The following is a 22875-nucleotide window of genomic DNA, read 5'->3' as shown; positions in this document are numbered from 1 at the left end:
AAATATCACCGCATACATGCACATTAGCACCCGTGTCAATCAACCAATCAGGAGAATGACATACCGAAAGAATAGTGGGAAATATACCATACCCAGCATCCTTCATGTCAGTGTCTCCAATGACAACATTAGCGGTCTTGCCGCTTTTCCCAGGATGACGCTTGTCATAGCGATTAGGGCAACTAGGAGCTCAATGATCAGGATCCCCACACACATGACAAGCACCTTTCTTCTTATCATTCTTCTTCTTGAAGTTCTTGTGCTGGACAGCCTTGTTCTTCCCATCAAACTTTGCTTTACCATCAAACTTGCCCTTGTTCTTGAACTTGTGGGGCGGGAAGTTCTGCTTCTGTACCACATTGGCACTAGATCCTCTCTTAATACCTCAAGCACGTGTGTCCTTTGCTCTTGCCTTTTCTTCCACATCAAGAGTGCCAATGAGATCCGGGACGGAAAACTCCTACCTCTTATGCTTCAGCAAGGTAGCAAAGTTCCTCCATGAAGGAGGAAGCTTAGTGATGATACCTCCGGCAACAAACTTGTCCGGTAGCATACAACCGAAGTGCTCAAGTTCTCTAGCAAATGACTGTATCTCATGAGCTTGCTCAACCACGGAGCGCTCTTCAGTCATCCTGTAATCATAGAATTGCTCCATGATGTACAACTCAGTGCCAGCATCCGAGACCTCAAACTTAGCCTCGAGTGCATCCCACATATCTTTTCCATTATCAATTGACGCATAAGCATCAACTATGTTCTCACCAAGAACACTCAAGAGAGCAGCCTTAAACAGAGTATCCATTTTCTGAAAAGCTTGTGCCTGTTGAGCATCGAACTCTCCTTCAGGCTTGCCAAGAGTGGCGTCGTAGCAACTCATGGTTTGAAACCATAAGACTGCTCTCACGCGCCACCTCTTATAGTGGATACCCTCAAACATAGGAGGTCTCATGGAAGCAGCAAAACCACTTGGGGTAAAATGCCTATAATAAGGTTTTTGGATTGTTGGAAATATGAGCAATTTACCAAATGATTTTATTAACATAAATATTAGATAAAGCATGACTAATGTAGCCGCGATAAAGCAAGTCATGCAACCTGATGGAGAAAAAGTAAATAGCATTTGCATATATGAACTTGAACTGAACACATCTAGGACAGACACTAGATCATGTTGCATATATGGAGTAGAACCTAACACATGTAGGGCAAGTACTAGTACGAGAAACTGTGGCAGGACATCTGACAGAAAGAAGAAGAACACATACGGGACAACAGCAGCAGAAGCACTGGACTTGGGGTCGACATCCTCTCCAGCCATGTCGTTGCTGAGGTAGTTGACGTCGGGGAAGTAGTCGTCGGAGTCCGTGATGAAGAAGCCAGTAGTCGCGCAGAGCGCTCCCCAAAAACCTTATCACCCTTCTCCCGTACATGACTCAAAAGGTGCGGTCTCGGAGGCCTACTGTCCCGACGTGCGGTGCACGCCGCAAGCCGGGATGAGGAAGACAGCAGCAGCTCAGAGATGGAACCGATGGCGAGGGAAGGAGTAGTTCTGGCGCGTCTCTCTGGGAGGAGCGACCTCCCTTTTATAGGCGCAAGAGAAGGATGCGAGAGGGCAGCGACGGGAGGCGAAACGAAGAGACGGAGGCGAAGCGAACAACCAGCAGCCGAAGGGCTGCACCGTTCGCATTCGAACTTCACTTTCGCAAAAATCTTTTCAGCTTTTGTGTGACCTTTCGTATACCCGTAGTGCGTGGCAAAAATTTAGATATCGGCTCGGCTCATTCCCGCAACCCGTGACGCGTCGGGACGAGGCGGGCGGCGGCGGAGGAGGAGCGCGCGTGGATATCCCTCTTGTTCTCATGCTCGTACAAGTGGGGAAGAACCTCCCTTATAAGGAGGTCCAACTCCCACTAAACTAGCAATATGGGATTAAACTTTAGTAGTATCCCTTGCCTTGCACAAATGGGCTAAGTGGGCCTCTAGGATCTATTAGGACACTGGTAGAAAAAGGGCCTATAGTCCCGGTTCGTAAGGGCCTTTAGTCCCGGTTCAGGAACCGGGACTAAAGTGTCGGTACTAATACCTCCACCCTTTAGTCCCGGTTCAATCCAGAACCGGGACGAAAGGCCCTCCACGTGGGCAGTGCGCAGAGCCCAGTCAGGAGACCCTTTGGTCCCGGTTGGTGCCACCAACCGGGACCAAAGGGTCTCCTGACTGGGCTCTGCGCACTGCCCACGTGGAGGGCCTTTGGTCCCGGTTGGTGGCACCAACCGGGACCAATAGGCATCCACGCGTCAGCACTTCTGTGGCTGGGGTTTTTGTTTTTTTTTTTGAAGGGGGGGGGGGGGTTGGGGGTTTTAGGGGGTTAATTTAGCTGTTTCATATATTGTGTTAGCTAGTTATAATTAATAGAGAGAAGTGTCCTCTGTTATGTCTGTGCTTGGTCGACGCTACGTACTATACATACGTATATAGAGAGGACTAGACATGCTAGCTAGCTAGTAAGCAAACGAAGGAAACAGAAGATCGTCATGAACATATATGCATATATACAGAGAGAAGTGATATCGACCACCTCTCCTTCTCCGAGAGATTGGTCGAACAACAAGTTCTCGTATATCTATCTGACACTACCGGCTACATATATACAGTAATTATCTCTTACAAATATAATCATACGGACTCAGGGTTAACATAGAATTCTCCGTCTTCAGGGATCACGTGGTCAAGAAAGAATGCCGCCAATTCCTCTTGAATTCCTCGCATGCGAGCTGGTGCTAGGAGTTCATCCCGCTTCCGAAACATCTAATTTAAAGAAGGGGGTCAATACATATATATATGAATGAATGAAACTCAACACAAATGATGGTAATAAAATAAAATTGTGAATGTTGTTATTTACGTACTTCATATTGTTCGTCAGTGTAGCCCCGCTCACAGGTCGTGTGGCGGATGGACTCGCAAACATAGTAACCACAGAAATCATTCCCTTGTTGCTGCCACAACCACTTTACAAGAAATAGAGGTTAATCAAACTGATAAGCAAGAATGCCAAATGGTATTGATGAAACTAGCGCTTGAATGACTAGTAGATGCGCTTAAAATGCTACTATAGCTAGTACTTACTTTCGGGTGTCTAAATTGCAGCTCCTTCGGCAGTCCCGGAGCTTTTCTGGTGAATTTTCTCCAAACCCTGCCGGACAAAGAAAACAATTACTTGATATATCAGGAAATGAACAAAGTTGCTGATATGGTGGATAATGATCGATTTAACTTACTTCTCGAGTATTTGAGTCATGTCTGCATAGTCCTTGAGATCTTTTTGTCTTGAGTCTAAGACGGTTACTAGTCCCTGCTCAAGCTTAATATGTAGGAGAATATAGTGGAAACTGCACATGCATGCATAACTCATCAATTACATTACTATAACCTTGACTAATATATAAGGGAAACCGAATACGCACAAGACAGTAACACTCACTTGAAGTTGTAAGGAAAGAGTATTATATCTTTGTTTTGATTTATTATCAACGATTCTAGCATGCTGGCCTCGGTTTCTGCGGCATGAAATTTAACCTGAGTTGCATCTATGAGATTTGTGTTAATGAACCCAATATCACCGACTTGTCTTTTCTTCAATTCGATGATCTTCAATCTGCATAATATAGTGAGGATGATTATAAATACATGCAATGAAAGAGCTAAGCTATATAGAGAAACTTAATGACAGAAGTAGTACTACTTACAGACAGTAGCAGGTGACAGTTGCTTTATCGAGGGCCAATTGATTGAAGAACTGATAGAACTCCTCAAATGGAACAGGCAACAGATCAATTCCAACGAGGTCATGCTCCGGTTTAACTCTCGCATACAAAGTACTCCTCCCCCCAGAGTCTCTGCAGATTTTCAAGTACCAATCATGCAATCTTCGCATCATCGTTGATAGAGATCTTTCATCTTTGACGAGAGGCTTCCCGTACTCGTATCTTTGTATCTGCACGTCCATGGGGTCATAATGTACTTCGTCGGGCAGGTAATCTGCAGGATTGCTATAACCGGGCACCATCCTCGGATCATTATCGACGTTGTGGCTAGGCACCTTGAGCGGGGGGCACGATTGCTTCGCTTGTTCGCCGAGCTGGGCAATTTTTTTCCAAGCTCGTCGTTGTTTCAGCCTTTGATCACTGACAGTACTTCCCGACCGCTCCGCTTCGGCAAATTCCTTTCCAATAATGCGGTCATAGTTTCCTTTCGGCGAATCAGACTTCGGTGGTTTTGTCAGGGCAGCCAGAGTGCGCTTCACTTTCACCCGATCTACCTTCTCCTCCAGAGGTGGATGTTTCTTTGCTTTCACCCCTTCAAAGAATTTCTTCACTTCTTCTCGCGCGATCTCGGCGTTCTCCTCCTGGGTCCTCTCGTATGGTAACTTCTCTGGAGTCTTCAGAGAAGGACCGAATCTGTATGTCCTCCCGCCTCTGGTTGTACTGCTAGACGCCGACCGAGCAGACGTAGCGGTTGTCTTCTTTACTTGCTTAAGCGGCGGAGGAGAAGGACTACGACGCGCCGGAGCAGCTGGAGCGGCGGCAGGTCTCTTCCGCCCTTGCTGACGAGGCGGAGAAGGAGGAGGCGGGCTGCTCGGGCGCGTCGGCGCAGGCGGAGAAGGAGGCGGAGTGCCGCCGCGCGCCGGAGAAGGAGCCGGCCGAGGGCCCTGATCGTCACTCGCCGGAGGAGGAGGAGGCGGTGGAGGCGGAGTGCCCTGACTCGCCGGAGGAGGAGGAGGAGGCGGTGGCGTCTAGTTCGGAAGGTTGATGAGGTCCTTCCGCCATAGGCATGGAGTCTTCAGAGCAGACCCCAGCCGAGTCTCCCCTTCACCGGTAGGGTGGTCAAGCTGGAGGTCCTCAAATCCCTCCGTTATCTCATCCACCATCACCCTAGCATATCCTTCTGGAATCGGCCGGCAGTGAAAAGTTGCGTCGGGTTCAATAGGATAAACAGAGCCAACAGCCGCCTTGACCTTCAAATTCATCCATTGCGTCATAAGGTGGCAATTTTGAGACTCCGTGATAGCATCCACGGGATAGCTGGCAGGATCCGTCAAGGCATGCTCTAGCTGAAGCAGCTCGGTGGAAGCCACGCTGCTTCTGCGCTGAGATGGCGGGGTAGCTTCGGGGGAGGCTTCGGCAGTATGTTTGCTGCGATTTGCTTCTCGTTCCTCTATCGCGTCCACCCTTGCTTGCAGCGCCTGCATTTGGGTCTGCTGCACTTTTTTCCTCCTCTCATGGGATTTGTAACCGCCTGCGTCCGGAAACCCAACCTTCCACGGAACGGAGCCTGGCGTGCCTCATGTCCGTCCAGGGTGCTCAGGATTCCCGAGGGCCATTGTGAGCTCGTCGTTCTCTCTGTCTGGAAAGAACGTCCCTTCCTGCGCTGCTTTGATATACTGCTTAAGCTTACTGACTGGTATGTCCATTTGATCGTTCGTCCAAATGCACTTCCCTGTTTCAGGGTCCAGGGTTCCGCCAGCCCCGAAGAACCAAGTCCGGCAATGGTCTGGCCAGTTATTTGTCTCTGGTTCGATCCCTTTATGAACCAGATCATTCTCACTCTTGGACCACTTAGGCCGGGCTACGAGGTAGCCACCTGACCCCGTGCGATGGTGAAGCTTCTTCTTCGCAGCATTTTGCTTGTTTGTCGCCGACATCTTCTTACTCTTTTCTGATGTCTTGTGGGCCACAAATGCGGGCCAGTGATCTCTGATCTTCTCATATCTGCCCTTGAATTCTGGTGTCTCATTTTTTCGACAAACTTATTCAGCTCTTTCTTCCACCTCCTGAATAGTTCTGCCATCCTCTTCAGAGCAAAAGACTTGATTAATTTCTCTTTAACTGGGTTCTCTGGATTATCCTCAGGCGGTAGGGTGAAATTTGACTTCAGCTCAGTCCAAAGATCATTTTTCTGCATATCATTGACATAAGACACCTTAGGGTCTTCTGTAGCTGGCTTAAACCATTGCTGGATGCTTATCGGGATCTTGTCCCTAACCAGAACCCCGCACTGAGCAACAAATGCGCTCTTTGTCCGGAGGGGTTCAATAGGTTGGCCGTCGGGCGCGATTGCTATGATCTCAAACTTTTCATCCGAGCTCAACTTTTTCTTCGGGCCTCGTCTCTTTACCGAAGTTGTGCTCGATTCGGAGGGCTAAAAAAAGAACAAAGACTTAATTAATATGTGTACATACCAAAACAATGAATGCATCAATCAGCTAGTCAGCATAGGCTTAACTAATATATATACCTGGCCGGACTCGGTTCGGTCACCGGAGCCGTCATCACGGTCTCCTTCTTGCACCGGCATTGGGTCACCGGAGCCGTCCTCATGTTCTTCTTCTTGCACCGGCATTAGGTCACCGTAGCCAGCTTGTTCACCCTGTCCTTCCAGACCATCGGTTTCGTTGAGAAACAACGAGATGGCATCACTTCCTTCTGCGATTATGTCCCTCAACAACGCTTCTTTTGTTGCTTCGTCTAGGGCGGTGTCCATAGTTTCTACAAATATTTACAACATGGCAATTATTATTCAAACATGATAGATGGATATATTAGTGCCAAACGTAGAACTAGCTACCTAATCATAGTAAGCTATCGGGAGGGGGTATATATCGACAACGACGACACTACATCTATGTCCCTCGACGACCCTCGTTCCCGATAAAAAAAAGAGGAAGAAGAAGAAAAATAAGAGGAGAAGAAAGAATAGAGGAGAAGATCTCCTCTATTCTTTCTTCTCCTCTTTTTTTCTTCTTCCTCTTCTTTTTTTATCCTCTTCTTCCTCTCATGTTCGATAGGATCGCCGAGGGGTCGGGAGGTTGCGTAGTGTCTCAGGATTCAACAAAACCATGTCTTCGTCATTAGGCGAAAGTAACATGTGCATGATGGTACGAAGCTCTTCAAAGTTGTTCTGGAACGGACTTCCAGATAGGATAATCCGCCTTTTGGTACAAAGTTCAGCAAGAGCCTTCCGAATATCGCTATTTGGAAGGCCTTTGCTGAATTGGTACCAAAAGGTGGATTATTCTATCCGGGACTCCATTCCAAAACAACTTTGCAGAACTTCGTACCAACATGCCCTGGTTACTTCCGGCTAATGATGAAGGCATGGATTTCTTCAATACTTTGACACTAGGAAACCTCTCTCGACCCCTCGGCGATCCTCGACCCCTCGAACCCTCGACGACCCTGGAACCCTCGACCCCTAGACGACCCTCTTCTTCCTCTCATGTTCGAGAGGATCGCCGAGGGGTCGGGAGGTTGCCTAGTGTCAAAGGATTCAACAAAACCATGGCTTCATCATTAGGCGAAAGTAACATGTGCATGATGGTACGAAGCTCTTCAAAGTTGTTCTGGAACGGAGTCCCAGATAGGATAATTCGCTTTTTGGTACAAAGTTCAGCAAGAGCCTTCCGAATATCGCTATTTGGAAGGCCTTTGCTGAATTCGTACCAAAAAGCGGATTATTCTATCCGGGACTCCATTCCAGAATAACTTTGCAGAACTTCGTACCAACATGCCCTGGTTACTTCCGGCTAATGATGAAGGCATGGATTTCTTCAATACTTTGACACTAGGAAACCTCTCTCTACTTCCGGCTAATAAGAAGAAGAAGAAGAAGAAGAAGAAGAAGAAAAGAAGAAAAAAAAAGAGGAGAAGAAGAAAGGAATAGTGGAGAAAAGAGAAAATAGAATATATTCTATTTTCTCTTCTTCTCCACTATTCCTTTCTTCTTCTCCTCTTCTTTTTCTTCTTTTTTCTTCTTCTTATTTATTTCTCCTCTTCTTTTCGGTAGAGGAAACCCTAAATAGCTAGCAAGTATCGTGGGTGTGAGATACATGTGGCCTTCGGTGTCGGACACTACATCCACGTCCCACAAGTGACGTGGGGGTCGAAGCCCGCGCCACTTGTGGGATGTGGATGTAGTGTCCGACACCGACGGTACATGTATCTCACACCGACAACACTTTCTATTTAGGGTTTCTCCTCTACCGCTCGGCGACCCTCTCGACGACCCTCGTTCCCGATAAAATAAAGAGGAAGAAGAAGAAGAAAAAAGAAGAGAAGAAAGAATAGAGGAGAAGACTTCCTCTTCTTCCTCTCTTCTTCTTCCCCTTCTTCCTCGCCTCTCTCATGAATGTCCGGCGTTCTCGACCCCCCCCCCCACGTGTCGAAGAAAAAAAAGAAGAAGAAAAATAGGAGAAGAAGAAAGGAATAGAGGAGAAGAAGAGAAAAATAGAATATATATATTCTTTTTTTCTCTTCTTCTCCTCTATTCCTTTCTTCTTCTCCTCTTCTTTTTCTTCTTTTTTCTTCTTCTTATTTATTTCTCCCCGTCTTCCTCTCCCCCCTCGGCGACCCTAGACCCCCTCTCGACCCCCTCTTCTTCTCCCTCTTCTAATTCATTTGTTCATATGAATATACAAACATTTTCATATTTACAATAATTAATATCACCAAAAAAATCTATGAATAGAAAAAAATCCTATATTCTTTCTTCTCCTTCATATTTACTATTTTTTGCATATGAATAGAAAAAAATCTATGAAAAAAATCATATGAAAAAAATCCTATATTCTTTCATATTTACTATTTTTTGCATATATACATGAAAAAAAGCATATAACAGAAAAAAAGCATATAACAGAAAAAAGCATATAACAGAGAAAAAGCATATAACAAAAAAAATATGCTAGCTAGGGCGCCGCGGCCGGACCAGAGGGCGACGGCGACGGCGACGCGGGCGATGGCCACGACAACGATGGGGGCGGGCGGGCGACGGCGACGACGACGATGGGGGCGGGCGGGCGACGGCGACGGCGACGGCGGGGCGGCGCGCGGCACGGGCGACGGCGATGATGGGCGCAGGCGACGGCGACGATGGGGGCGGGCGGCGTCGGGACGGCACGCGGCGCGGGCGACGTGGGCGACGGTGACGGGGGCGGGCCGGGGCGGCACGCGGCGCGGGCGACGGCGACGATGGGGGCGGGCGGCGTCGGGGCAGGGACGAGGGCGGTGCGGGGCGGCGCAGGGACGAGGGCGACGGCGACGGGGGCGGGCCGGGGCGGCGCACGGCGCGGGCGACGGCGACGATGGGCGCGGGCGACGGCGACGATGGGGGCGGGCGGCGTCGGGGCAGGGACGAGGGCGGTGCGGGGCGGCGCAGGGACGAGGGCGACGGCGACGGGGGCGGGCCGGGGCGGCGCACGGCGCGGGCGACGGCGACGATGGGCGCGGGCGACGGCGACGATGGGGGCGGGCGGCGTCGGGGCAACTGCAGGATGAGAATGAAAAAATGCTAAGTGCTTCCTTATATAGAATAGGCTTTAGTCCCGGTTCGTGGCAGCAACCGGGACCAAAGGTAGGCATTAGTCCCGGTTGGTGCCACGAACCGAGACCAAAGGTCAATTTTCGGCAGGCCAAAGGGCGGGAAGCGGCGACCTTTGGTCCCGGTTGGTGGCACCAACCGGGTCTAAAGGGGGGCATTGGTCACGGTTGGTGCCACCAACCGTGACCAATGCCCCCTTTAGTCCCGGTTGGTGCCACCAACCGGGACCAATGCCCTTGTGCGCCCCGCGCCCAGAAGTTTAGTCCCACATCGCTAGCTGAAGGGCGCCGATACTGGTTTATAAGCGCTGCTCTGCCTCCCCTTTCGAGCTCCTCTCAAATGCAGGCTTTCGGGCCTAAACTGCTACTGCCTGTGGGCCTATTGGGCCTCTGCGGGCCTGAATCCTGGCCCATGTAGGGTTTCTAGTCGTATTCAGGCCGTGGAGGCCCAGTAGGTGGCATTTTTTTTGGTTTTTTCTTTTCTATTTCTACATTTTTTTGGTTTTTTATTTTTTTGTTTCTACTTAAAACTAAAAAATTACAGTTTTTTTTAGTGATTTCTTTTTGCTTTTAGGTCACAAAAATTATAAACTTTCTGTTAGTGCCATTAGTTTTAAATTTTAAATAGTTTAAATTTGAATTTTTAAAAATTTGTGTGAATCACTAGTTTATGAATAACTTTACTATAAAATTAGAATTTTTTTCTATTTATTTTTTATTTCTACTTACAACTAAATATTTACAGTTTTTTAGTGATTTCTTTTTGCTTGGCATGGTATCATCATTTCACCCACATAGCATGTTCCAAAAAGTAGAGAGGGTTACGACAAAAACTTGATGCACTTCGTGTACAAAATGGACAATCACTTTCGAAGTATCAAAGTTTCGAACCATAAGACATGAAAGCATTTCAAATGAACTCTGAAAAAGTTGAAAGTTGGGATGGTATCATAATTTCACCCACATAGCATTTGCTTATTGCGGGAGAAAGTCTTCACTTTTTCTTTACTTGTGTCATTTGCTTATTGCGCCGTAACCATGGATAATCTTCATTGTTTATCAGGATGCTTGGGTCAGCCTTGACATTGAAGGGAGGAATTTCATGAAACTTTTCATAATCTTCAGACATGTCTGTCTTGCCGTCCACTCCCAGGATGTCCCTTTTTCCTGAAAGAACTATGTGGCGCTTTGACTCATCGTATGATGTATTCGCTTCCTTATCTTTTCTTTTTCTCGGTTTGGTAGACATGTCCTTCACATAGATAACCTGTGCCACATCATTGGCTAGGACGAATGGTTCGTCAGTGTACCCAAGATTTTTCAGATCCACTGTTGTCATTCCGTACTGTGGGTCTACCTGTACCCCGCCGCCTAACAGATTGACCCATTTGCACTTAAACAAAGGGACCTTAAAATCAGGTCCGTAGTCAAGTTCCCATATGTCCACTATGTAACCATAATATGTGTCCTTTCCGCTCTCGGTTGCTGCATCAAAGCAGACACCGCTGTTTTGGTTGGTGCTCTTTTGATCTTGGGCGATCGTGTAAAATGTATTCCCATTTATCTCGTATCCTTTGTAAGTCAATACAGTCAAAGATGGTCCCCTGGACAACAAGTACAACTCATCACAAACAGTGTTGTCACCTCTGAGACGTGTTTCCAACCAACTGCTGAAAGTCGTGATGTGTTCACATGTAATCCAGTCGTCGCACTGCTCCGGGTGTTTGGAGCGCAGACTGTTCTTGTGTTCATCGACATACGGGGTCACCAAGGTAGAGTTCTGTAGAACTGTGTAGTGTGCTTGAGACCAAGAATATCCGTCCCTGCATATTATTGAGTCTCTTCCAAGAGTGCCTTTTCCAGTCAGTGTCTCCTCATACCGCGATTTAGGGAGACCTATCTTGTTAAGGCCAGGAATGAAGTCAACACAAAACCCGATAACATCCTCTGTTTGATGGCCCATGGAGATGCTTCCTTCTGGCCTAGCGCGGTTACAGACATATTTCTTTAGGACTTCCATGAACCTCTCAAAGGGGAACATATTGTGTAGAAATACGGGCCCCAGGATGACAATCTCGTCGACTAGATGAACTAGGACGTGCGTCATGATATTGAAGAAGGATGGTGGGAACACCAGCTCGAAACTGACAAGACATTGCGCCACATCACTCCTTAGCCTTGGTACGATTTCTGGATCGATCATCTTCTGAGAGATTGCATTGAGGAATGCACATAGCTTCACAATGGCTAATCGGACGTTTTCCGGTAGAAGCCCCCTCAATGCAACCGGAAGCAGTTGCGTCATAATCACGTGGCAGTCATGAGACTTTAGGTTCTGAAAATTTTTCTCTGGCATATTTATTATTCCCTTTATATTCGACGAGAAGCCAGTCGTGACCTTCATACTGAGCAGGCATCCAAAGAAGATTTCTTTCTCTTCTTTCGTAAGAGCGTAGCTGGCAGGACCTTTATACTGCTTCGGAGGCATGCCGTCTCTTTCGTGCAAACGTTGCAGGTCCTCTCGTGCCTCAGGTGTATCTTTTGTCTTCCCATACACGCCCAAGAAGCCTAGCAGGTTCACGCAAAGGTTCTTCGTCACGTGCATCACGTCGATTGAGGAGCGGACCTCTAGGTCTTTCCAGTAGGGTAGGTCCCAAAATATAGATTTCTTCTTCCACATGGGTGCGTGTCCCTCAGCGTCATTCGGAACAGCTAGTCCACCGGGACCCTTTCCAAAGATTACGTAGTGTAAATCATTGACCATAGCAAGCACGTGATCACCGGTGCGCATGGCAGGCTTCTTCCGGTGATCTGCCTCGCCTTTGAAATGATTTCCTTTCTTTCGACATTGATGGTTGGTCGGAAGAAATCGACGATGGCCCAGGTACACATTTTTCCTGCATTTGTCCAGGTATATACTTTCAGTGTCATCTAAACAGTGCGTGCATACGTGGTATCCTTTGTTTGTCTGTCCTGAAAGGTTACTGAGAGCGGGCCAATCGTTTATGGTCACGAACAGCAACGCCTTAAGGTTAAATTCCTCCTGTCTGTGCTCATCCCACGTACGTACATCGTTTCCATTCCACAGCTGTAAAAGTTCTTCAACTAATGGCCTTAGGTACACATCAATTTCGTTGCCGGGTTGCTTAGGGCCTTGGATGAGAACTGGCATCATAATGAACTTCCGCTTCATGCACATCCAAGGAGGAAGGTTATACATACATAGAGTCACGGGCCAGGTGCTGTGATTGCTGCTCTGCTCCCCGAAAGGATTAATGCCATCCGCGCTTAAAGCAAACCATACATTCCTTGGGTCCTTTGCAAACTCATCCCAGTACTTTCTCTCGATTTTTCTCCACTGCGACCCGTCAGCGGGTGCTCTCAACTTCCCATCTTTCTTTCGGTTCTCACTGTGCCATCGCATCAACTTGGCATGCTCTTCGTTTCTGAACAGACGTTTCAACCGTGGTATTATAGGAGCATACCACATCACCTTCGCAGGAACCCTCTTCCTGAGGGGCTCGCCGTCAACATCACCAGGGTCATCTCGTCTGATCTTATACCGCAACGCACCGCATACCGGGCATTCGTTCAGATCCTTGTAGGCACCGCGGTAGAGGATGCAGTCATTAGGGCATGCATGTATCTTCTCCACCTCCAATCCTAGAGGGCATACGACCTTCTTTGCTGCGTATGTACTGTCGGGCAATTCGTTATCGTTTGGAAGCTTCTTCTTCAATATTTTCAGTAGCTTCTCAAATCCTTTGTCAGCCACAGCATTCTCTGCCTTCCACTGCAGCAATTCCAGTACGGTACCGAGCTTTGTGTTGCCATCTTCGCAATTGGGGTATAACCCTTTTTTGTGATCCTCTAACATGCGATCGAACTTCAGCTTCTCCTTTTGACTAATGCATTGCGTCCTTGCATCGACAATGACCCGGCGGAGATCATCATCATCGGGCACATCGTCTGGTTCCTCTTTATCTTCAGCAGCTTCACCCGTGGCAGCATCATTGGGCACATCGTCTGGTTCCTCTTGATCTTCACCAGCTCCCCCCGTTGCAGCATCACCGTATTCAGGGGGCACATAGTTGTCATCGTACTCTTCTTCTTCGCCGTCTTCCATCATAACCCCTATTTCTCCGTGCCTCGTCCAAACATTATAGTGTGGCATGAAACCCTTGTAAAGCAGGTGGGAGTGAAGGATTTTCCGGTTAGAGTAAGACCTCGTATTCCCACATTCAGTGCATGGACAACACATAAAACCATTCTTCTTGTTTGCCTCAGCCGCATCGAGAAACTCATGCACGCCCTTAATGTACTCGCGGGTGTGTCTGTCACCGTACATCCATTGCTGGTTCATCTGCGTGCATTATATATAATTAAGTGTCCAAATTAATAGAAGTTCATCATCATATTAAAACCAAAGTGCATACATAGTTCTCATCTAACAACATATAGCTCTCCAGAGCATCTAATTAATTAAACCACACATTGAAACTATGTAAAACATTTCAATGCGAAAACAAATGCGATCATAATCGCAACCAAGGTAACAATTGATCCAACGGCATAATGATACCAAGCCTCGGTATGAATGGCATATTTTCTAATCTTTCTAATCTTCAAGCGCATTGCATCCATCTTGATCTTGTGATCATCGACGACATCCGCAACATGCAACTCCAATATCATCTTCTCCTCCTCAATTTTTTTATTTTTTCCTTCAACAAATTGTTTTCTTCTTCAACTAAATTTAACCTCTCGACAATAGGGTCGGTTGGCATTTCCGATTCACATACATCCTAGATAAATAAAATCTATGTCATGTTGGTCGGCATAATTTTCATAAACAATAAATGAACCAATAGTTATGAAGATAATATACATACCAAATCCGAATCATAGACAGGACGAGGGCCAACGGGGGCGGATACCAAAACCATCGCACTATATAAGATGCAATAATAAATGTAAGAAAATGATACAAGTATCTATCTAAACAGACAAGTAAGAATATTTTTCCTTTCAGAAAGAAGATAAGAACAAGAGGCTCACCACGGTGGTGTCGGTGATGAGATCAGCGTGGGTGATCGACGGCGGTGAAGACGGGGACGGGGCGTGACGGACCGCTAAATCTAGACAAATCTCGAGGAAAATGGAGCTTGGAGGTCGAGCTTCGAGAGGAGAAAGTTTAAGTAGTGTGGCTCGGGCATTCCATCGAACACCTCATGTGCATAGGAGGTGAGCTAGAGCACCACAAACCCCTCCCCTCGCCGGCCAGAGAAAAACAGAGCACTGGAGTGCTCTGCTCGCGGGCGAGGGTATATATAGGCACCTCATTGGTCCCGGTTTGTGGCAAGAACCGGGACTAAAGGGGAGCCTTTGGTCCCGGTTCACGCCACCAACCGGGACCAATGGTGGTGGGCTAGGAGCGAGGCCCATTGGTCCCGGTTCATCCCACCAACCGGGACCAAAAGGTCCAGACGAACCGGGACCAATGGCCCACGTGGTACGGCCGGCCCCCTGGGCTCACGAACCGGGACCAATGCCCACATTAGTCCCGGTTCTACACTGAACCGGGACTAATGGGCTGAGCCGGCCTAGACCATAGCACTGTTTTCTACTAGTGGGAATTTCTGAAATAGTTATTGGGCTGCCTAAAATAGACTAAATTCCAGCCTGGTAGGCGTCAGCCGACTGATCTTGTGAAAGGATCACTTGCCGCCGCTTCAATCCCACCTTCTCTGTTTACTGCAGCACCTCTGCAACAACCGCGTAAGTTGCAAAGTAGCATCCCGGTTCATCGCGTACGCTCGCAGGTAGCTCCTGTAGCTCTGGTGAGGGCATCAGGCTTGCCAGCCCGTAGCACCCGCTTGTTGGAGTCGCGCCACCGGTCGACTCATAGCAAAACTGTAGCAAACTCGCCGTGACCAAGCATGTTGCAATGCAACATCCATGTGATGTCTCTAGCGAGCATCTGCACCCAGCAAGTTCGTAACAAAACGCCGGCGAGTTCGCTGCAATCGAGAATGCTGCAACACAGCACACAGGTGACTCCCGCTAGTAGCTAGCCATGCCCGACCAACTTGCAACACCACTACAGTATCGACCCTCGGCGACATCTGCAGTGGCAGTCGCTCGCCAAGTAGCTTGAATCACAACAACCGGTGATGCTCCATTGTAGCATCGGCGGCTGTGCAACATCATTGGAGTTGCTGCCCCGTTGCAGTCGTCGTTGCATCATGATGTCGTCGTAGAGCCAGCGATGCTCCATCGTAGCACCGGCGACCACACACTATGCTCCATCACAATGCCGATGACCACACGCAGAAGCTCCATCGTACCACCCGTGGCACTTGATGATGCTTCCATTGGATGCTCCATCGATGTCGGTGATGCTGCATGAGTGTTGAGGTTGGCGGATGCGCATGTGTGGTCGGCGTCAGAACCCTCTCTTGATTTGTGGCAGCGGGGAGATGGGTTGTCACCGTAGGGAGCCCGTCCCCATAGTAGGCATGACGAGACCCCACATGACGAAAGGAAAACATGAAAAAGAGAATGTGCGGAGGAGAAAGACCACAGAGAGGATAGGGTTGGGAGGGGGACATGCCCCGCAAGGAGCACACGTCGAGCGGATGAGGCGATTGACGGGAGGAAGGAATCAGTCGGTGAAATTAAATAAATAGTTTTCCATAAATCAAAGAGAGGTCACTCTTTGTTTTTTTATGGGAGACAAAGGTCACTCTTAGTCAAAGCGGCCAAGCCTGAAGAAGGGGGCAGTCACAGAAGGACTCGGACTGCAGCGAAGCAAAAGCAGTAGGAGCAGAGTTCCATGCAAGTTTCCTGCAGCGCTGGATCTGGTCCCTCCGTTCAAAATCCAAGGGGTACGATTTGCTCGAGGAGTCGTGGATACACCTGGTCTTCGTAACCGTTGGCGGGCGCACGAGCCACATCCGGAACACGGGCCCAGCCGATGTGCCGCGTCCCCGCCTTCCTTGCCCGCCAATACAAAGGGCGTGGACTCCAGACCCGAGTAGAGGGAAACCCCAACTCCGAACCACACCGCAGCGCAGGGTTCTCATCCCGTTCCGCGTCGCCGCCGCCGACGAAGCCGCCGGTCGACCGTGAGCGCTAGCCTTGGCCATGTCTCAGTTCAACTACTGCCCATCCGCTGGCGACGTCCACGACGCCGGTAACGAGGCTCCCGTGAACGATTCCCTCGAAGGTTGCAGCATCCACGACGACACCGGCAACAACGCTCCCATGAACGATTCCCTCACGGTAGCCCCTCTTTGCTTGCTTGCTCCAGCGTTTGTTCCCTCCTTCTTTCTGACCCCAAATTACGTTCCTAATGCAGACACGAAGGATCTCATGAAGGCGGCCATCGCCGGAAACCTCGATTCCCTCAAAGGTATCAGACTGCTCCCCTGAACTTCATGAAATTGCTGTATAGCAATTTCACATACGCTCGCTTCTTTTCTTTTGGTTTTCTGTCTTGCTAATTGTAATTGGTCTATTTGTGACGGTGTTTACTTTTGGGAGAAGGTATTGTACAGAGTCTTACCAAAGGAAGTGGTGACCCATCGGCGATTTTTTCTTTCAACATCGATGGGGTTTCTGTGTTGCACGCCGCGGCAATGTTTGCCCAACTGGAGGTCAGCAAGTATTTGGTGGAGGAGCTCAAGGGAGATGTAAATGCTCCTGGATATGGAGCTGGTGCTGAAGGTCTTTATCTGTCGCTCTCTCCGTGCTTAAAACCAGGGGCTGCCATGTCAATGTTTGCCAGCATGCATAATATCTTCGATTGCATTGACGACGTGATTGCAATGAAGAGGTTGAAATGTTGTTTCCTTTGACTTCCCCAATTCCAAATGTCCCAAACTGGACTATTGAGGTTGTAATTTCTCATGCAAAGATTGAAGCCAAAAAGCCACTGGTATGTTTCTGTTCGTGTTTGTTTAATTTTGGTATTCTATTCTGAATTTGTCCATTAAGTGCTATTATAAGCTATAAGGTTACTATATGCATGACACTGTATGTACATTGAGATAACCACGACTAATTTATTGGGGTAATCTTAGGTGTCCCAACCTGTGATAATCATAAAGATAATTTTTTAACTCCTGACTAGCCTATAACAAATTAACTGCAATTTATAAGGGTAATGTGATCATGCTGAGGTAGCATATAGTCCTGGTCTAACAAGAGGGCTACCTAACAATAGACATAATGAACCCATGTGTGGTATGCACTATCAATCCATTAATGCAACACAAAATAAACAAACCCCGGTTTGTAATGAATTAAAAATACTAACCAAACTCGGTAAAAAATGTTGAGTAAAAGAGTTCTTCTACTTCCAAGCTTGGAAAGTACAAACACCATAAGATCGGCTCTCTAGACAATGAGTACAAACCCAGTCCCGGATTGGCGAGATCCACACAAACCATCACGTCCAAAGGTTACAAGAAAAATAACTCTGCCTAGCTAGGGTGGTGTTGGACAACCAATCCATAGACTAAGTTGACACCCATGCGAAGCAGCATGAGTAGTAACATAAGCATGTCAAAGAGCTAGCCACCTAGACACCAAACTAGAGTGTTGTACACAATCTTGTTGAATTTCTTCAAGATACAAATTATTACAGTAAATGATCATTATTAGCAAAATTCGAACATCCAGTTCATTGTTTCCTTATGTATTTTCCAGGATCAAAACGCTTGCCAAAGAAGAAAAAGTTTCTTAAAGTTAGAAGCTGATATAGCATTCAAGCAGAAGGACTATAAGCTGGCATCAGAGTTGTATGACATGGTAAACCTCTTTAACTTAACCTCTTATAGTTTAGGTGGTAAGATTTTGCTTGTTAATCAGGAACCAATTAACCAATCTATGTGCATTTTCTATTTTTACTAACTGGGTTTCTTACTGTATACTCTAATTAGATCAACTAAAGTCACGACTGGATCTGAGCAAGGCCCATCTAAAATGAATATAATTTGAAGAAAGTATACATTAAGAATGTATTTAAAGTCATGCATCTTACTATTTGAGTAGAGTGAAAGAAGATTTTCTCATGGAGCCCATTTAGGGGGCGACAAGGAATGAGTAAAAGCTATGTTTGCCTGGTTCTTGATGCATACTATTAGGGATGTGGAACAACAAATAGGTCAGATGTAGATGGAGTTAGTTCTCATACTTCTCTAGATATATCAATTGTTAATTTGCCATGTATGTAGTTGACATGATTTCATGTAATTTGTCACTGATTTAGACTAGTCTTAATTAATTCACGCAGGTCATGCATAGTAAGTAAATTTTGAATTCAGTTGAGAAACATATTTTTAAATTATTTGTACATGTCAAACTTTCGTTGACTTCTTACATATCTCCTGAATCCATGAAATTGAAGTTATTTTTCCTTCTCGGCTAATATAAATATTTTATATGGCTGTCCACTTTTTCTGTTTACATGTCTGATTTGATGTCTACTTAGGATTTTTTTACAACATATCCAAATTGACCGTACATGTAAATTGAACAAGCCAACCGTTCTAGTAAGAGAATGTGATCCATAACCCCATTCTACAGTATATTACTCCCTCCGTAAAGAAATATTACTTACCTAGTAGTGAAGCTTAGACAGTTTTCTACCTGTCCATGAATAAGCGTTAGAAAAAACTTTTGTACGCCACCATTTTAAGTTTAGAATAATATTTCCATGTCCTCCTTCTGTTGAATGTAGGCAATAAGTCATGGAGAAAGTGCAACACTGTACGCGAACAGGAGTCTTACTAAACTGCTAATGGGTGATGGTGAAGGTGCTTTGTCAGATGCTCTCTGGTGTAGAGTGTTGCGACCTCATTGGGCAAAAGCTTTCTATCGTGAAGGTGCAGCTCTCATGCTACTCGAGGTGAGTCTAGCTTGACATTGCCAGTGTCGTCCTAATTTATTTCATATTGATCTTACAGTCTGGCCACTTTCTTTGTTTTTCTCTACACCCAGGAGTATGAACAAGCCTATGATGCTCTGTTGGATGCACAAAACTTGGATCCTGAGAGTGCTGAGATTGAACGTGAACTACGGTAACTACTGTCTTTTGAGTGTCCTCCAAATGCTGCTATGCTTGTAGGCTGACAAAGTACTTTATGGTGTCCTTCTTTCTTATCTGCCACTTTCTTTTTTACTTATTATTATGTAAAAACAGTCAGCCAAAATAATTAATTGGAATTCCAATTAATCACTGAAGAAATTAAAAAGGGATTAAATAAAAAAAATCCAAGTCTTAAATGAAAGGATCTGGTTGGAATCTTAAAGTGTGGTAGAAAGAACTACATATAGTTTTTTCTACGACACTTTAGACTCTTTCTATTATATTATCTTTGAATCTACATAGAATAGATTAGTAGATTGAAATAGTTAAGTAGTCTAATTCAATTTCTTTTTTCATTGCATCCACTTAATTTCAATCAGGTCAAAATAAAAAAAATCTAAGACAATTCTTTACCAAAGAATCCATGAAAGAGTATACCTAACGATATCAACCCAAGAATGAGTACTAGGTATTGAGTTGCATATCGACGGATTTCGGTAAAGCTGACGTTTCTATTCCATTTTCTCGCAGGAAGGCTAGGGAACTCATGAAGAATATTCCTGGAGAACGTGAGCAGGTGTGAGCAGTGAGGCGTGCGCATCGGACCCAGGCCACAACATGTGCCCGTTTTTACCAAATTGGAGTTAGAAGGAACTTCTGTTTTATTAGAAAAGAAACTTTTAAATGTATCATGAATCATGCATCTTCGGACTGCTAAGTTGATTTTGTATGAGATTTTCTTGTTTGACCCATGGATATTAGTGGCCACGGCCATATCCAGTCCTTACTTTTGAATGAGTACTTGTGAAATTCTCAATATGCAGTTTCCTTGTGCAAGACTTATTTTAACTTTAGTGCACCGTAAAATGTACATAAAATGCATTTTTTCTGGTCTTATGACCTATATTTTTTATTTATGCCAAATTTTACGCAGCGAATCAATATGAATGTAACTATTTGTATTTTCAATGTAACTTATTTATAAAATGATCGTAAGATTACCTCGGACGAAGAATAACTTATTCTGCACCCGGATGATGAATAGACTTGAAAAGTTTGAATTTTGAAGTTTCCAAATTAAGGCCTCCATGGAGCTCGGTCTCCGTTTGGCATTTTCGCCTTCTAGCTAACTTTAGCACGAATTACCCTAATTGGAAAGCCACCCACAGTGGCATATATAGTTTACATGGAATACACAATAGCCAATGGCATTTCCCTTCGCCCACACGCTCTCCCCTCTCCCCATCAAAATAGCCATGGAGTAAACCCTCTGAAGAGGTGCGAAGAGGTACATGCAGCGATGGTGAGTCTAGGCGCCACAAGTATCGAAGGGGTATGACAAAGCAAGGGCGGAAAGGGGGTATGACAAAGCAAGGATGACGATGAGACATGGTTCTTGGGGTTGAGCGTTGACAATGCTTCAGGTGGAGGAGAGTGTGAATGAAGAGAAAGCGGGCACTAAATTTAACACCTTGTTATTGGTCGGGTGCAACTATATATGCAAGTACAACTGAATTCAACATCACGCGGCAAAGAAAATTAGTCTCTCGCCCCCTCACATGCTCACATGTTATTCCCCAACCCTTGCGATCTACTCCCTCCGTCCCATAATATAAGAGCGTTTTTTTATACTAGTGTAGTGTGAAAATGCTCTTATATTATGAGATAGAGGGAGTACTTCCTACACTAGTATGCTAGAAGGGGATATATGCGTGCTTTGCTGCGCCGTATTTGTCCTTATCATGTTTTTGCTCATACCTTTGATGCTGGGCACCTCCGCCTTGTATGCTTGTGAGTTGTGACTCCAGCATGGTGTATGAAATGTTTACACATACATCTATTACGTTTTGACTTCTCCATCAGTTCAGCAAGCGATTTATTATTACCTTTGTGAGGAACACCCACCACAAAAAAGAGGAGCCGCCATTGAGCTTACGATGTAGCGATAGGGATCATTAGAAGCTAGATGATGCAGAGAATAAAAATAGGTCAAATTAAAGTTTTTTTCTTGAAAATTAGAAGAGAGCTGCTAAATTTCCATTGATAGAAGAGGAAGTCAATGGCTGATACAAAAACCCAAAGAAAAGGAAACAAACAAAACCAACAAGGAAAGAGAGGTTGCCAGGGTAGAGCAGCCTCAAACAACTGAATCGCGAGCTTTTTCACCATCTCAGATTATCAGCGGGGCTGCCTTAGCATGTCAAAATTCTTATGAAAGATTCTCCGTTCCTCTCACGCCAGATCTCCCATCACACAAGCGCGAGAAGGGACTTGATCCCTTTACCTGTTGATGGAGGGGCTCTCTCGTGCATGAAGGAAAACATTGCAGGGGATCCAAGTTGGCCAGCCAGGATACATGATGGAATTGCATCATCTTGGTAATATCAACGACGGTTGCCCATACCTTGTGTGTCGGGGATATACCCACTACTAGGGAAAACCTTATACATAGAATCTTAGCAGCAGCGCGGTCTAAAAACAGGCACTACTACTAATTAGCAGTAGCGAGCTTCAGTAAAGAGCGTTACTAATGACTAAGTAGCAGTAGCGCTCTAGGTGAAAAGAGTGCTACTACTATAATTGCCACGGTGTTGCCTCAGGGCTAGATATAGTAGTAGCGCCCTTCCCGTGGACGCGCTACTGCTAAAGAACTTAGTAGCAGCGATTTTCTTCAAAACTCGCTGCTGTTAAGTATCACCGCAACTAATTAAGTTTAGTCCCATACTGCTAAGCGAACAAGGTGTTTACCACCTTAAATATGTTACTTCTCAACCTATCTCGAGCACTTAGTCTTCATTGAACTACATGTGTATGATTTGTGGTTGCAATATGAATCCTCGCCTGTACCTATACATGTACAGTGAAGATTCATGTTGACTATTTAGATTATACACAAAAAGATCAATGATAACCAATGTATATTTTTGATGTTTTTACATTGCTTAGACTTATAGCGTTTTTTCAGGACAAAGCGTTACTGATATTGGGATAAACAAAAGAAATAACTGCTTCCATTAGCAGTAGCGGTTTTCTCTAAAACGCGCTACAGATAAGTTAGCTATAGCGCGTTTTCCATATAAGCGCTACTGCTAGTTCGAGTTAACCACCCCCGAATCAAAATTTCGCTAAGTCCTCCTCCCCCACCCCGGCCGGTTCCCCTACTCCTGTCGCCGCCGCCCGAGCCCGAGCGCGCCTGCCCTCACCGCCACCGCCGCCGCCCGCCCTCAACCTCACCACCGCCGCTCTCGACCACACTGTCGCCGCCCTCGACCTCACCGCCGCCGCCCTCGCTGAGCCCGCCGCCCTCGACCGAGCCGCCGCCCAGGACCGCCGCCTCCCGATCCCGAGCCCGCCCTCGCCGCCCCTCCGTCGCCGAGCACCTCCCCGCCAACGTCTCCCCCTCTGTAA

The 22875-nt window shown here is 46.4% G+C and overlaps 1 long non-coding RNA gene and 1 pseudogene across 1 annotated transcript; one reads left to right on the top strand and one right to left on the bottom strand.

The window, feature by feature from the left end:
• Nucleotides 1-13944: 13944 nt before the first annotated feature.
• On the bottom strand, nucleotides 13945-14699 carry LOC147978760 (uncharacterized). The gene is made up of 3 exons (XR_015599622.1): nucleotides 14433-14699; nucleotides 14267-14324; nucleotides 13945-14179 (listed from the first exon to the last, which is right to left on the bottom strand). It is a non-coding gene; the product is annotated as an uncharacterized LOC147978760 (long non-coding RNA).
• A 1821-nt stretch (nucleotides 14700-16520) lies between these two features.
• LOC147978759 (uncharacterized) lies at nucleotides 16521-20090 on the top strand (annotated as a pseudogene).
• Nucleotides 20091-22875: the final 2785 nt, after the last annotated feature.

The sequence above is a fragment of the Triticum urartu genome, chromosome 3A (assembly GCF_056163025.1).
Source record: "Triticum urartu cultivar PI428250 chromosome 3A, HENAU_Tu73, whole genome shotgun sequence".
Classification (NCBI taxonomy): Eukaryota; Viridiplantae; Streptophyta; class Magnoliopsida; order Poales; family Poaceae; genus Triticum; species Triticum urartu.
Note: the sequence above shows the minus strand (reverse complement) of the source record. Positions and strands in the feature narration are given on the sequence as shown.